Raw genomic sequence first — 16,936 nt, 5'->3', positions numbered from 1 at the left:
ATGAATAAAGCTGCTGTGAACATTTGAGTACACGTCTTCGTGTGGATATAGTTTGATTTCTCTTGAGTGAAATACCAGACAGTGGAATTGTGAGGTTGTATGGTCAATTTGTGTTTAACTTTATAAGAAACTACCAAACTCTTTTCCAAAATGACCGTTCTGTTTTACAGTTCCACCAGGAGTGTATGAGGCCCCAACTTTTCTGTATCCTTGCCACATTTGGTGTTGTCAATCTTTTTTGTTTGTTTCTTTTTTTTTTTAACTTTTTCTTTTATATTGGAGTATAGTTGATTAACAAAGTTGTGTTAGTTTCAGGTGTACAGCAGAGTGATTCAGTTATACATATACATGTATCTATGCTTTTTTCAAAATCTTTTCCCATTTAGGTTGTTATGTAACATTGAGCAGAGTTCCCTGTGCTATACAGTAGGTCCTTGTTGGTTATCCATTTTAAATACAGCAGAGTGTACATGTCACTCCCAAACTCCCTAACTATCCCTTCCCCCCACCCTTCCCCCCTGGTAACCATAAGTTCCTTCTCTAAGTCTGTTTCTGTTTTGTAAGTTCTTTTGTATCATTTCTTTTTAGATTCCACTTATAAGTGATATCATACGATATTTCTCTTTCTCTGACTTACTTCACTCAGTATGATAATCTCTAGGTCCATCCATGTTGCTGCAAATGGCATTATTTCATTCTTTTTAATGGCTGAGTAATATTCCATTGTATGTATGTACCACATCTTCTTTATCCATTCCTCTGTTGATGGACATTTAGGTTGCTTCCATGTCTTGGCTATTGTAAATAGTGCTGCAATGAACATAGGGGTGTGCATGTAACCTTTTGGACCATGTTTTTCTTTTTTGTTTCTTTTATTTCAGCCATTCTAGAGGATATTGAGAGGTAATCTCTCAACGTGTTTTATTTTCATTTTTCTTCTAGTTTTATTGAGGTACAGTGGACAAATTAGTAATATATTTAAAGTGTACAATGTGATCATTTGATATACATATATCTTGTGAAATAAATGAGTCCCACAATCAAGTTGATTAGCACCTCCATCACCTCACAGAGTTGTCTTTTTTTTTTTTTTTTTCTTTTTTGGTGAGAATGCTTAAAATCTACTTTCAGCAACTTGCAAGTATAAAATATTGTAGTATTAACTATAGTCACCATGTTATACGTTAGATCCCCAGAACTTATTCTTCTTATAACTGGAAGTTTGTAACCTTTGACAAACAAGTTTATCTCCCTGTTTTCCCCAGCTCCTGGCAACCACCAATCCACTCTCTGTTTCTATGAATTTGATTTTTTTTTTAGATTCCACATATAAGTGAGATCATACATTATTTGTTTTTCTCTGACTTATTTTACTTAGAATAATGCCCTCAAGACCTGTCCATGTGGTTGCAAAAGGCAGGATTTCCTTCCTTTTTTATGGCTGAATAACATTCCATTGTATGTATGTACCACATTTTCTTTATCCCTCAATGGACATTTCGATTGTTTCCGTGTCTTAGCGTTTGTGAATAAATAGTACAATGAACATGGGAGTGCAGATGTCTCTTCCACATAGTGATATCATTCCCTTTGGATATATACCCAGAAGTGGGATTGCTGGATCATATGGTAGTTCTATTTTTAAACTTTTTGAGGAACCTCCATACTGTTTTCCATAGTGGCTGCACTAGTTTACATTCCCAGCAACAGTGTATGAGGGTTCCCTTTTCTCTGCATCCTTGCCAACTCTCTCAATGTGGTTTTAATTTGCATTTCCATACCAATTAATGATGTTGAGCTTCTGTTCATGTGCTAATTGGCCATTTATCCATTGTGAAATGCCTTTTTAAATCTTGCGCTCATTTTTAAAAGTTGTGCTGTCATTTTATGAGTTCTTTGTATATTCTGGATACAAGTCCTTTGTCAGATACATGTATTCTGTTTACTTTTTCTCCCAGTCTGCTATTTGTCATCTCATTTTCTTAATAATGTCCTTTGAAAATTTTAATTTTGGTGAAGCCCAGTTTCTCATTTTTTTTCTTTGTTTATGTGACTGGACGGCTTCCTTGTGAAGCAATCAGGATCTGCCTGATAGGAACTCTAGGCCTCTTGTAAGAAAAAAAATGAGAGAAAAAGGACTTTTGGTCTACAGGGATAAAGAAATGTGGGTGGGAATTTGGAGGATTCTGGGGGAGGAAGGAAGAATTATGAGGGAGGTTTCAGATGCCAGGATTGAACCAAGATAGAGGAAACAATAATAATAGCAGCTAGTATTTATTGAGTGTTTACTATGTTCCAGACCCTGTTGTAGGATCTTGTTTTAAAATTAATTTTGATTGGGGTATAGTTGCCTTACAATGTTGTGTTACTTTCTTGCTGTACAGTAAAGTGAATCAGTATGTATATATATGTATATGTATGTATATGTATGTATATACATGTATATGTATGTATATATAGATGTATATATGTATACATTTATCCCCTCTTTTTTAGATTTCCTTCCCATTTAGGTCACCACAGAGCACTGAGTAGAGTTCCCTGTGCTATACAGCAGGTTCTCACTAGAGAACATTATCTATTTATAGATAATATTATCTATTTTATACATATTAGTGTATATATATTAGTGTATATATTAGTGTATATATGTATATTAGTGTATATACTAACATATACATATTAGTGTATGTATGTCAATCCCAATCTCCCAATTCATCCCACCCCCTCTCCCGCCTTGGTATCCTTAAGTTTGTTCTCTACATCTGTGTCTCTATTTCTGTTTTGCAAATAAGTTCACCTGTACAGTTTTTCTAGATTCCACATATAAGCGATATTATATGATATTTGTTTTTCTCTTTCTGACTTACTTCACATAATAATAGTACCTAGTATTTATTGAGTGCTTGCTGTGTTCCAGGCCCTGTTGTAAGATCTTCATGTGTATTAATCATGAAATCTTTACAACAACCCTGTAGAATACGTACTATTATTATCCCTATTTTACAGATAGATAGGGAAATTGAGTCACAAGGTAATTAAGTAACTTGCCCAGGATCGTGCAGCTAATAAGTAGCAGAGCCAGGATTTGAACCCATCCAGACTGGCCCATGGCTCTTAACCACCATGCTTTCCTATGACTGCTCAAGCAGGGCTGGTATAAGGCAAGTAGGCTGAAAAATTCTGCCACAGTGGTACTGTTTGAGTGTCCGTTGGTATCCTCACCAGAGTACCACCCAGGGTTCTGTATCAATGAGCTGCTCAGTCATCACATAAGGGAGGGAGCTGACCTAAATTTCTGGTTCCCCCAGATTCAAGGCAACATTTGGTGCCACACAAAAATAGAGGGTGGGGAGACCAAAGTCCTCTGATGCTGCTTGTTGACCTGCCCCCCAGGAGTGTTCTTGTGGGATTTTACCTCTCACCTCCCACATTCCGAAGTCCATTCCCATCCTTGCTGGGGATCTCCCTCAGTCCCAGATATCCCCCCTCTGTTTGCATCTCCCGTCTCTACCTTTACCTCCAGCCTTTTTATACCATTTGGTCCATTGGCCCCATTTGTTCTCCAGTTCTGAGGGACCTCCTCCAGAATCCCACTACCCCCTGCTCACCCCCCACTGACTGGGGGCTGGGAGGAGTGGGGGAATGCGGGATATATTCTGTGCTTCCACTTCTGCAGGTGGAGTTGCTGTCCACTCTTTATAAATATGTGAGAACATACAGTGTAAACATATTTTAAAAGATTACTTGAAGGACTTCCCTGGTGGCACAGTGGCTAAGAATCCGCCTGCCGACGCAGGACACGGGTTCAATCTGTGGTCTGGGAAGATCCCACATGCCACGGAGCAGCTAAGCCTGTGCACCGCAACTACTGAGCCTGCGTTCTAGAGCCCACGAGCCACAACTACTGAGCCCACGTGCCGCAACTACTGAAGCCCGCATACTCTAGGGCTTGTGCTCTGCAACAATAGAAGCCACTGCAGTGAGAAGCCTGCGCACTGCAATGCAGAGTAGCCCCCGCTCGCTGCAACTAGAGAAAGCCTGTGTGCAGTAACGAAGACCCAAGACAGCCAAAAAATAAAGATTACTTGAAGAGACACAACTTTTTCCCCACACTTTTTTTTTTTTTTGCTGTACGCAGGCCTCTCACTGTTGTAGCCTCTCCCGTTGGGGAGCACAGGCTCCGGACGCGCAGGCTCAGCGGCCATGGCTCACGGGACCAGCCGCTTCGCGGCATGCAGGATCTTCCCGGACCGGGGCACGAACCCATGTCCCCTGCATTGGCAGGCGGACTCTCAACCACTGCGCCACCAGGGAAGCCCTCCCACACTTTTTTAAGCCGTGGGAAAAACCTGTATAGTTTGAGATTCTTATAGTATGAGGATAGTTTCTGGCTTCTTCAACCTAGAAAGAATAGCTGTGTCTAAGCATTTGCCGATAAATAGTTGACAATAAGAGAGACTAGAAAATGGGAACTGAAAAATTATACTGTATAATTAAAATATGGCTCTGTCCAAAGACCTGGGTTTAAAAAAAAAGACTTTAAGAGGTCCAAATCCAGCAAACAGTTAGATGTAATGGAGCCTGAAGGGCTTAAAATGAGAGAGATGAGCTATTGAAAATATTAATGAATTCAAGGCTTTGATAAAGTTTGAAGCTAAGATGAACTTTTAATTGAACTCACCTTTGGTGAGGTTTAAGCGAGACCCCTAGGCCACTATAAGCCATATGTTTCATGAAGATTTATTCTTAATGGAAGAACTCTAACTCTCAATGCAGACACTTTTTTTAAATTTAATAGTTTTAAATTATATTCTTTTCATTGCATGGTAATTATACATGACCGAGTTTCATTTTGAGCCACTTAATGCCTCATCTTCCTAACTGTCATGCAAAATGTATTCGTGCATCACATTAGGATGGCCAGCTTTTGAACTATAGTTACCTCACCTCCGGGTTTTTTTTTTTTTTTGTGACGTGGTTGAATATGGAGCAATTAACTCCAGCTAGATGAAGTAGGTCAAAAGGGCCAAGAACCTGCAACTAGATGTGCCCATTGGGCTCTTGGTGTGGAAACCAGAGAGCACGTTGTCAAGAGGTGTGGATGGGTCCAGGTGAATGGTTGGCCTCTAGGAACAAGGGTATAGCATGGATGGAGGGATTCATATCCCTGTGTACATAATAACATGCCTCTCTCCCAACATTTCAATATCATTTACTCATGTCACCCCAATATCCTGACTTTCCAGAGCACGGAAGGAATGTATTGGCAAAATAATATAATTGGACATAAAACAAGATAGAGTATGTTATCGGCTATGAAGCTGGATTCCCATGTTTTCTTCTTCTGCTATAAGGTGAACGTCCCATTTTTGCCATTCAATCAGTATAAAGACTAAAAGCAAAGATGCACTCTGAGTATTAGCTTTTGCCCAGGAGGTCCTGCAAGAAGTGGCGGGAGGGGACTTCCCTGGTGGTCCAGTGGTTAAAACTACACACTCCCAATGCAGGGGGCCTGGGTTCCATCCCTAGTCAGGGAACTAGATCCCACATGCATGCTGCAACTAAGAGCCCTCATGCTGCAACTAAATACCCCGTGTGCTGCAACTAAGACCTGGCGCAGCCTAAATAAATAAATAAAAGAAATGGCAGGACTCCTCACCTCAGCACAGGGAATGGGACAGGAATGGGAAAGTAGGAGACGGCACGAGCTGGAGACCCAGGCAGAATCCACAGCTTCTCGGAGAGCTGAGGCCCAGGCAAAGAGATTCAGGTCCCTGTGACACGGGGACTCTGGGTTATACGATCAGCAGCCAGACTGCCTTGTTGCTGAAGGCCCTCAATGCCCCTGGGGCCCCCTAAGTCTTGTCTAGGAGCCTGGGGCAGATGGGAGTCAGAGAGCCACAGAGAGGAAAGGAGGAGAGCAGGGAGCATGACAGGTGCTGATGTGCTCACGAGGGACAGTCAACATGACATGGCTTCCTACCCATCTTCCTTAGCTCACCTTCAGCTGGCTTGAAGAATGTTTGTTTATACTTAGTTTCCTTACCCGTCTAATGATGGGGAGAGGAGGCTTTCCAAGGTTTCAGCCAATACAAGAACTTTGTAGCGAGGAGCTGGAAGTGCAAGGGAGTAGGGTGGGAGGAGGGATTGAGGAAATTCACCTGCATGGCCCCAGGCCGTGGGCACCTCTGTAAGACTCTTCACTGGTCCTTTTGACACCACCATCCACAGAGTAAAATCTCTGCAAACAGTCTGGCCTTCGCGTATTTTGTATTTTGTAGCAGCTGGGACCCGCCCCCCACCCCCACCCCGTGAGATCGCCTCATTCCACTAATGATTATAGTGGCTTAATTCTTCTGCCATCCTTGGGGCTCAGCCTCCGTAATGATGGGAAGTGGAGGCGTGGAGCCCGTCAGTCAGCGAAGTCTGCCGTGTTTGAGGAACCCTTGCCAGACGCAGAGTGCTCTCTAGGTTGTTGGGAACGGCAGGGGCAGGGGTGGCAAAGAAGCCAAAGTCTCCTCTTCGGGAGCCCCCTCCTTGGACCACAAGGCAAGCGTTGCACAGACTTGAGGAGTCTGATGTTGGTGCGTGGAGCACGTTATCATGCGCTGTGCCTCCTGAGTAAAGTTCCATGTCCTTACCATATTAAAAAAAAAAAGCTTCACACTTACAGGAGGAGATAATGGAAGGAGATACTGCGTCCTCCAGGAGGTGGAGCTTTGTGCAGAATAGAGTCCCCTCCTCCCCGCAGCACACGCCAGGCTGGACCCCTTGCCCTCTTGGGTGAGTGGAGCACAGCCTCACAGGCTTACGTGGCGGCAGTATTCAGGGTCCTTCATCGTCTAGTCTCGAATGGTCCTTCTGGCTTCATCTGCCATTGCTCCCTTCTTTGTTGTGGGACCACCAGACAACCCTACTGCCCCACTATGGCGTGGGTTCTGCGGGCCCATATCTTTCCGATGCTCTTCTCCCTTCTCTGCCTGGTGAAGTCCTCTATACTCTTTTTTCCCCGCAGTAATTTTTGTCTCATCTTAAAAAATATTGTGAAATGTGACACACACAGAAAAGTGTAAAAAACATAAATTCACAGCTCTGTGAATTATTATAAGCAAATATCCAAGTAACAACACCCAGATCAAGAAAGAGAACATTCTCAATCCGCCAGCGTCGCCTCCTCCCACTTCTACTCCCCTCCCCCAAAGGCTCTTCTAATTACAATCCTCTCTCTCCATCATTCTGATGTTTATGCAAACGTCCCTGCGTTTCCTTTTTTCTTTTCACCACATAGGAATGCAACCCTAAATTCTACCGTTGAGTTTTGCCTTTTTTGAACGCTATATAAATGGAATCATACAGAATGTACTCTTGGTGTTTTCTTTGCCTCAATTTTGTCCTGTGAAATTCATCCAGGTTGCTGTGCGTAGCTGTAGGTAGTTCACTTACAATGTTGTATAGATTTCCTTTGTATAAATACACCACAAATCATTTATCCACTCTGCTGTGATAGACATTTGGATTATTTCTAATTTTTGGTGATTATGAATAATGCTGCTGGGAACATTCTTTTGCATCTCTCCTGTTCTATATAGGCCTTCATTTCTGCTGGATACAAACCTTGGAGTGGAAGTTTTGGATCTTAGGGTATGCATATTGTCAACTTTAACAAATCCAGCAAACTGGTGATTGTATCAATTTATGTTCCCATCAGCAGTTTATGAGAGCAGTGGCTGCTTTATATCTGTACCAACACTTGGTATTGTTGGTCTTTTAAATTTTAGCCATTTTGGTGCGGGTAAATGGTTTTAATTTGCATTTCTCTGAAGATTAGTGAGATTGAACACCTTTATATCTATTTATTGGCCATTTAGTATTCTCTATTGCAAAGTTCTTATTCAAGTCTTTCACTAATTTTTTTACTGTGTACTCTTTCTTTCCTTATTCTGGATATATATATATATATATGTATATGTATATATGTATACATATATATTTAAAATATACATGTATGTATATATGTGCCTTCATATACACATACATATATATATAATAAACACATAATAGAATACATGTATATTTTATTCACATACGTATGTATATACGTACATATATAAATGTATATAGTACATATATAAATGTATGTTAAATTATCTCTATATAATATATACACATATACATATATGTATATATAATCAGTTCTTTATGTAATGTGAATGTGATGCTTTTTGTCTGTTACATGTATTGCAAATCTCTCTACCACTCAGAGGCTTGTCATTCTCTTAACAGAATCCTTTGATAAAGAGAAGTTTTTAAATTTTATGTGGTCGAATTTATCAGTCTTTTCCTTACTGTTAGTGCTTTAATTTTCTACTTAGGAAATACTTGTCATGAATATATTTTTTCTAGTATCTAATAGGAACTTTAAAATATTTTAAATTGAGATATAACATGCATAAAGTATATAAAGTACTGGAGCTCAATGAATTTTTACAGATGTATATACCCATGTAACCACCACTCAGATCAGGATAGAAATTTACAGCAAACCAAAAGACTTTCCAGCGCCTTTTCCAATCACTTATAACCTCCTCCCTAAGAGAGCCACTGTTCTAAATCTGTTTATCTTTTCTCCTGTTGTTGGATATCTGAGTTGTTTCAGTTTTTGACTATTATAAATAAGTTGCTATGAACATTCTTATACACATTTTTTGTGGACATAGCACAGATTTCTCTTATATATAGATAGATACACACACACACACACACACACACACACACACTTAGGAAAAGAATAGTCAGGTCATGGTGTTGACATATGTGTAGATATCATCAGACCTTTTCCAAAGCGATACACCAGCTTACACCCACAAAAGCAATGTAAGAGAGTACCAGTTGCTCCACATCCTCACCAACACTTGGTATTGTCATTCATTTTAATTTTAGCCATTCTTCTTCACGGCTAGTAGTATCATATTATAGTTGAATTCACATTTCCTTAACAAGTAACGATGTGGAATGCCTTTTTATATATTTATTGGTCATTTGTATATCCTCTTTTACGAAGTTCCTTATCAAATCCTTTGTGTATTAAAAAAAATCGGGTTGATTTTTTTTCTTATTGATTTGTGGAAGTTCTTTATATACTGTAGTTATGAGTCCTCTGTTGGGTATATGCTTTGCAAATATTTTTTTCCAGTCCATGGTTTGTCTTTCACTGTCTTAATAGTGCCTTTTAATTCAGAGAAGTTTTAAATTTTAATGAAGTATAATTTATCAATTATTTATTATGAATAGAGCTTTTTGTGTCCTGTTTAAGAACTATTTGCCTACCCTGAGGTCTTGAAAATATTCTCCTGTGTTTTCTTCTAGAAGCTTTATTATTTTACCTTTCACACTTAGGTTCATGATTCAGCTCAAATTACTTTTGTGTGTGATATGAGGTAAGAGTTAAAATTCTCTTTTTCCCCACCATGTACAGTATCCACTTTACCCACTACCATTTAATGAAAAGATCATCTGTTCCCTCATTGAATTGTAAGTTAAGGGATTATATGTATGGGTTAATTTTTTCCAACTTTATTGAGGCATAACTGACAAATAAAAATTGCATGTATTTACAGTGTACAATGTGACGTCTTGATATATGTGTACATTGTGAAGTGATTACCACAATCAAGCTTATTAACATATCCATTACCTTCCATATTTAATCTTTTTTGTGGTAAGAACATTTAAGATCTACTCTCAGTAAATTTCAAGTATACAATACAATATTATTAACTATAGTCATTATGCCTACATTAGAACTTCAAAACTTAATCCTGCACACTGAAACTTTGTACACTTTGATGAGCATCTCCCTATTTCCCCCACCTACCCCAGCCCCTGGCAACAATCATTCTACTCTTTGTTTCTTATCTAAAAGAAGATAGCAAGTGTTGGTAAGGATGTGGAGAAAAGGGAACTCTTGTACACTGTTGGTGGGAATATAAATTGGTGCAGCCATTATGGAAAACAGTATGGAGGTTCCTCAAAAAATTAAAAATAAAACTACCTTATGATCCAGCAATCCCACTTCTGGGGGGAATTTATATCCAAAGGAAATGAACTCAATATCTTGAAGAGATATCTGCACTTCCATGTTTATTGTAGCATTATTTACAATAGCCAAGACATGGAAACAACCTAAGTGTCCATCAGTGATGAATGGATAAGGAAAATATGGCATATGCATACAATGGAATATTATTCAGCCTTATAAAAGTAGGAAATCCTGTCATTTGTGACAACATGGATGAACCTGGAGGACATTATTCTAAATGAAATAAGCCAAGCACAGAGAGACAAATACTGCATGAACTCACTTATATGCAGAATCTAAAAAAGTCAAACTCATAGAAGCATACGCATCTACTTCTAGACTCTATTCTGTTCTGTTGGTCTATTTCCCTATCCTTGTCCTAAAATCACACTGTCCTAAACTAATGTAGCTTTATAGTAAGGGTTGAAATGTGGTAACTCAAGTTTTTCAGCTTTTCTTTTTCAACATTGTCTTGGCTATTTAGGTCCTTTACATTTCCATACAAACATTTTGGAATCAACTTGTCAATTACTACAATAAGCAGTTGAAATTTTTTTTTCAAGATTACATTGAATAGACTTCTTTAACAGATAGTCTTCCAGTCCATAAACACATTGTATCTCTCCATTTATTTAAGTTTTCTTCAGTTTCTCCTAATGTTTAATAGTTTTCTGCAGAGGTTTTGTACATCTTTTCTTAAATTATTGCTATATTGATATTTTTGAACGCTAATGCAGATCATGTCTTTTTAAAAGTCTCTTATTATGGAAATAATTTCAACATATGCAAAATAAACAGCACAGTTTAATGAACTCCCATCATACAGCTTTAATGCGACTCAACATCCTGCCTTTCTTGTTTCAAGTATACCTCTGCTCACCACCCACCTCCACTCAATTATCATTTTATTATAGTTTTTTATTCCTGATGTAAAATGTATATACATTGAAATGCACATGTCTCAGCAGTACAAATTTTACAAATGGATATTCTTGTGTAAAACAGAGCCACGTCTAAATGTAGAACATTTCTACCCCAGAAAATTCCCTCATACCCTCTCCCAGTCAATCTTCCCCAGACTCCAGAGCAACCACTCTTGTGATATCTTTTTCACTTTAGAGTAGATCTGCCCATGTTAGAATCCCATATAAATGAAATTATACACTACAAACTCTTTTGTGTCCAGGTTCCTTCTCTCAGCAAATATCTGTTAAATTCCTCCACTTTGTTGCATGTACCAGTAGTTCATTACTTCTTATTGCTGATTAGTTTTACATTGTATGTATGGATAAACACTCTGTTTATACATTCTTCTGTTGATGGACATTTGGGTTGTTTCCCTTGTTTGGTTAGAATGGATAAAGCTGCTGTGAACATTCTTGCACCAGCCTGTGACGTGGACATATGCTTTCATTTTTCTTGTGTCAATACCTGGGGGTGGAATTCCTGGGTCAAAGGGTTTCCCCTCCCTAACATTTTATTATGAAAAGTTTCAAGCATATGCAAAAATGAAAAGTCTTTTATAGTCAGTGAAAACTTGTGTATCCATCGAAACTTATATACCTATTCTACCATTAACTTTGTACTCTACTGGCTTTATCACATAACAATCCATCTTTTCATCACTCTATCCATTGATTAACCTATTTTATTTTAGTCAATTTTCAAGTTAACTGCAGACATCAGTACAGTCCTTCCGGATAGTTCAGCATACACATTATTAACTAGAATTTAATATTTGCTTATAGTTTTTCATTTGGATGTAAAATTTACAGTCAGTTAAGGGCACACGAGATTCTTCATGATGCATGTACACTTGCTCAATTTTGATAATGCATATGTCACCCAAACCCCTATCGAGTTATAGAATATTGCCATCACCCCAGAATGTTCTCTTACAACGTTTGCATTCAGTCCCCACTTTTGTCCCTTAGAGACAACCACTTTTTTTTCCACTGTAGCTTAGTTTTGACTGTTCTAGAATTTCATATAAATGGGATGATGCAGTATTTACTTTTTTGTAAGGTTTTTTTTCACTTAGCGTAACATTTCTGAGATCCATCCCTCTTGTTGCCCGTATCAGTAGTTCATTCTTTTTTTTTATTATTATTATTACTGAGTAGTATTCCATTTATGTATGTACTACAGTTCGTTTTTTCAGCATTCTGTTGATGGGCAACTGATCTGTTTCCAGATTGGGGCTATTATGTAAAAATCTGCTAAGAATATTCCTTATAAAACTTTGTATAGAGCATGTATTTTCATTTTTCTTGAGTAAATTCCTGAGTAGAATTGGATGTCATATGGCAAGTGTACTTTTAACCCTAAAAGAAAATGCCAAACTGTTTTCCGAAGTGGTTGTACCATTTTACATTTCTACCAGCAAGTCATCAGAATTCCGGTTGCTTCACCTCCTCACCAACATTTGGTAAATGCTATGTTGTGTGTGTGTGTGGTAAAATATACATAACATAAAATTTATTATTAGTTATATTTAATATATTCACAGTGCTGTGCAACCATCACTACTATTAAGTTCGAGAACATTTTCGTTACCCCAAAAGGAAATCCTGTACCCACGAAGCAGTCACTTTCCGTTCTCCCCTCCCTCCAGTCCCTGGCAGTCGCTAAAATGGACATACAATACGTGGCCCTTTTGTGCCTGACTTCTTTCACTCAGCATAATGTCTTCAAGGTTCATCATGTTGTAGCCCGTATCAATGCTTCGTTCCTTTGTGTGACTGAATAATATTCCATTATATGGATATACCACACGTTGTTTATCCATTCATCAGCTGATGGATGTTTGGATTGTTTCCACCCTTTGGCTATTGTGAATAGTGCTGCTATGTCCACATTTTTGTTTGCACACCTGTTTTCAGTTCTTTCAAGTATGTACCTAGAAGTGGAATCGCTTGGTCATGTAATAATTCTGTGTCAGCTGCAGGTATTTTTTTTGTAGATATTCTTTATTAGATCAAGGAAATTCTATTACTAGTGTGTTACCTTTTTAAAATTCAAAATACATGTTGTGTTTTATCAAAAGTTTTTCTACACTTCCTGACTTGATCCTACCATTTCCCTCTTTATGTCAATTTGGAAAATTATACTGAATAACTTTAAAAATACTAAACAACTTTTGAATTCTGGAGTCAGCCCAACTTTGTCATGATGTGCATACGTCAGAAGAGCTTGTAGCATCTAAGCAGTACCACTGAGAACCAGTAACTGGCCCTGTGGGAGAAATGGCCCCAAATGCTGTCTTCCTATCTCACTCCTGCCTCGCTCCTGGTGAGCAGGTGTTCAGGTCGGCCTCAGGAGAGCTGGTCTAAATCACTTAGTGCACCATCACTGGACGTGGAGATCCTACTCCTATATATTCTTCAAAGTCTATGCAAATGCCATGGTAACAGGGAAGAGCCAAATCCGACTACATGTTGGGTCTGTTTCTTCTACTTTAACCTTTGCTTTCTGCTGCTTTTGTTCACTAAAAGGATACATAATGGCCTGCCTCGGGGAACCCTGCCCCTCTGCCTGAATGTTAAACCAAAGTGCCTTTGTTCAGGGAAGCATCCTGACCCTGTCCACCTGTGGATGGCTGCAAGAAAGAAGAAATTAACACATCCTCTCCGGGAGGCTGGCCATTCCAGGGTATATTTCAAAAACTCATGGCCTTTCTACTTTACTTCCTCATCTCCTCCCACTCTCTTTGCTGTAAAAGAAACTGGCATCCAAACCCCGAATAAAGTCGTACTCCTTTGCCTCAACAGCTCGTCTCCGATTAATTGGGCTGTCATGCAGCGATCAGAGCGAGCTTGGACTGGGTAACACCATCTCCTCTTTAAAATCCTTCCCTATTTCATGTTCTGTGTGATCGCCCCTTCCCCTACTGTCTCCTTTGCCAGATTCTAAGCCCTTTGAAGGGAGGGGCACATCGTGGTTATCTTCAGGTTTATAGTTCCTGTCATTATATAGTATGTGTTCCATGCATGTCTAGGGAATGAGTGAATAAATCTTTCAAGAGAAACATAAAGCAGAACAGAAAAAGCCCTAGAGGTCACTAGGTCTTGCAGTGAGCTTTTTTTTTTTTAAAGCAACAGAACCCTTTTTCCAATTGAACTCCTATGCAGAGCCCACCACTAAGACATACAAATGGAGGTGCTCTGATGGAGGTGGGGGGTGTTGGGGAAAAGCATAGAGCTCGGATCCTTTTATTTATTTATTTTAAAAATTTTATATTTTGGCTGTGCAGCATACGGGCTCTTAGTTCCCCGACCAGGGGGATTGAACCCGCCCCCACCCCCCCTCCTCGCATTGGAAGCATGGAGTCTTAACTACTGGACAGCCAGGGTAGTCCCAGAGCCCGGATCCTGTAACTCCCCCTCTCCCCGCCAGGAGTCCTCCAGGCACATCTCTCCTGAGCTGTAGACCCGCTGGACCACCTCCCTTGAATATTCTGTCGGTGCCTCCAGCATGTCCTGGGCGGGTCTCATCCTCTCCACCGAACATGCCCTCCTTCTTGGGTTTCTTACCTCAGCAAGTGTGTCCTTGACCTCCTTAACGCCTCCAGCTTCCTCACTGCCTTGTTGCTAGTCACTGTGGGTCTGCTTCTTGAATGCCTCTCATTCATCTTTTCCTCTCCATCCTCATGATCTCTACCTTAATTTGGGTCCCAAGCATGTCTCTCCTAGTTACACAAGCATTGCAGAATTACAAAAGCATCCTCCCCAGCCTCTATCATTTCCAATCCTCTCCCAGCCAAACTCTCCTCTGTTCCTGAAATGTTCTTTCTCAAATGCAAATCTGACTGAGTCAGTGCCTTGCTTTAAGCCCCACTATCCACAGGATAAGTACTACTCCTGTTAGCCCCTGACCACGGCTCACCTTTCTTCCCCTGGTTGTTGGGCTCTGGTTTATATTGAAGTTGCAGTTACCCCGAACTTCTGTTCCCTTTCCCGCCCCATCTCTCCATGCCTCCTTCTCAGCCTGGCAAACTCCTACACATGCTAAAGCGTCAGCTCCGTTGTCATCTCGTCGGGAGGCTTTCCTTCTCACCCTGTGTTCCCCTGTATCAGAGCACTTGGCCCAGGGGATTACGATCATCGTGCACTTGGCTGTCTCCTTCACTAGACTGGGAACAGCTCAAGGGCCAACATCTTCCCTGCCAAATCTCCGGTGCCTACCAAAGGGCTGTCACAGACAAGGGATTTCTTAAAATACAAGGGACGTGTATTGCAAACAAAACAGACGTAGCCACACTGACTTGCAGGTGCTTCGCCATGAGGAGTTGCTATTGCCGCTTGCCAGGGGCCTCTGAGTTTTCTCAGTCCAGGCCAAACCTTTGGTAACGGGGACAGCAGCGCTTTCCACTCCGATATTAAACAGAGAGGCAAAGGCTTCTGTTCCTCTGCTGCAGTTCTACCTGGAAACACGAGGTGGCGCTCTGCGGAGGCCTACGGGGGTAGGTTCTGGGTGATCAGCCTGCCCAGCCCAGCAACAGGGGAGCTCTGATTATCCAGAATCAGTGGCAAGACTGACACTTCACCTGTTATGATGAATAGAGCTAATAGATGTTTGCATATATTCATCTATGTGCATATATGAATTTAAGAGAAACTTATAAGTAGCATTTTATCTACGTATGCTGGAATCAGTGCTGGGTTTTACTCCTGGCTCTGCTGCTTCTAGCTGGGTGAACTGTCAAGTTCTGGGTGTCAGATTCCTCCCCTGTGGAATAGAGATAATACTCTGTGAGCTTTAAACGAAATGACGTTTGCAAGGTTCCTGGCATCATTCCTGGCACATGCTAGATGGTTGAGGAATATTCATTTTCCCTTTTAAACGTTTTTGTATCACCTTCTATGCCTCCTTGACACTGATTGCTTTCTATTTTTCTTTTTTTTATAGCTTCTATACCTATCTTGTTGCTACTTATTCTGGTCTGGGAACTCCCTGAGGGCAGGACTTGTCTGATTTTTCTTTAACTTCAGCACCCATCTCAGAGCTAGGTACCTAGCGGGTATTCAGTAAATATTCCATGAAAGGACGATGACTAAATACAGCAGTCCTCTCCTCATGCCCCCACCCCAGGGTCCTCTTCCTGGGCCAGATAAAAACCTAAGTTATTTAGGTCTAGGGTGGTGGCTGTTTTTGCATAAAACACACAATTGAGAAAATCTGGTAAAATCTGAGCTGGTACTTTTGCTGCCAGTGATCCCAGAGGCTTGTCTGCCTGCACGCGCCATCTGGAGAGTCTGGAAAGCCTGCCTGCAATCCTGTTAGAAAAGCGGCCCTTCTGGGCTGTGAAGAGGCGTGCAGCTCCTCAAGGTAGACACAGGATCACCTGTTGTGGGCAGAGCCAGCAGGCGGCACTTGCCACCCTGGCTTGGCAGGCAGAGAGGACACAGAGCCAGAGACGGTGGGTGGGCCGGGGTTCCTCTCCTTCTGTTTGGGGTTCTGTTTGAGTCCCAGTAATCCTGCCAGCCCTTCTATTCCTGGGGGAATAGGTCAGGCCTCTCCCTGGGAGTCGTTTCCTAGGCCTGGGAGGAGCAGTACATTCCTTGGGGCTTGCCAGCCCAGCCAGGTTGGCAAAGGAGAGAGACCCCAAGTTCCTTCTGGCTGAGGGAAGAACTGAGCAGGTGACCCTAAACTACAAACAGTTCAGCAGGGAGGAGCTCCACTGGGAGCCTTCCTTAAAATCCCTAACATGGCCAAGGATTTGAATTTTCCCCTGTTTGTGACTTTTTTCTTTATGTATGTGATAGTTCATCTCTTAAGAAATGGGAAGTGGGAATAGAAGATTCTGGAAATTCCCCAAGCTTTTCTAATGCTGGAGCAGTATGGCTGTTGAAGCTG

General features: G+C 40.7%; 1 protein-coding gene across 1 annotated transcript in view; it reads left to right on the top strand.

The window, feature by feature from the left end:
* The window catches only part of BCL2A1 (BCL2 related protein A1), a 66,971-nt gene that overhangs the window by 25,170 nt on the left and 24,865 nt on the right, over positions 1 to 16,936 (top strand). The gene's annotated exons all lie outside the window — the stretch shown is intronic.

Source organism: Lagenorhynchus albirostris, chromosome 1 (genome assembly GCF_949774975.1).
Source record: "Lagenorhynchus albirostris chromosome 1, mLagAlb1.1, whole genome shotgun sequence".
NCBI lineage: Eukaryota > Metazoa > Chordata > Mammalia > Artiodactyla > Delphinidae > Lagenorhynchus > Lagenorhynchus albirostris.
The sequence above is the reverse complement of the archived record's forward strand: the minus strand, read 5'-3'. Positions and strand labels throughout refer to the sequence as shown.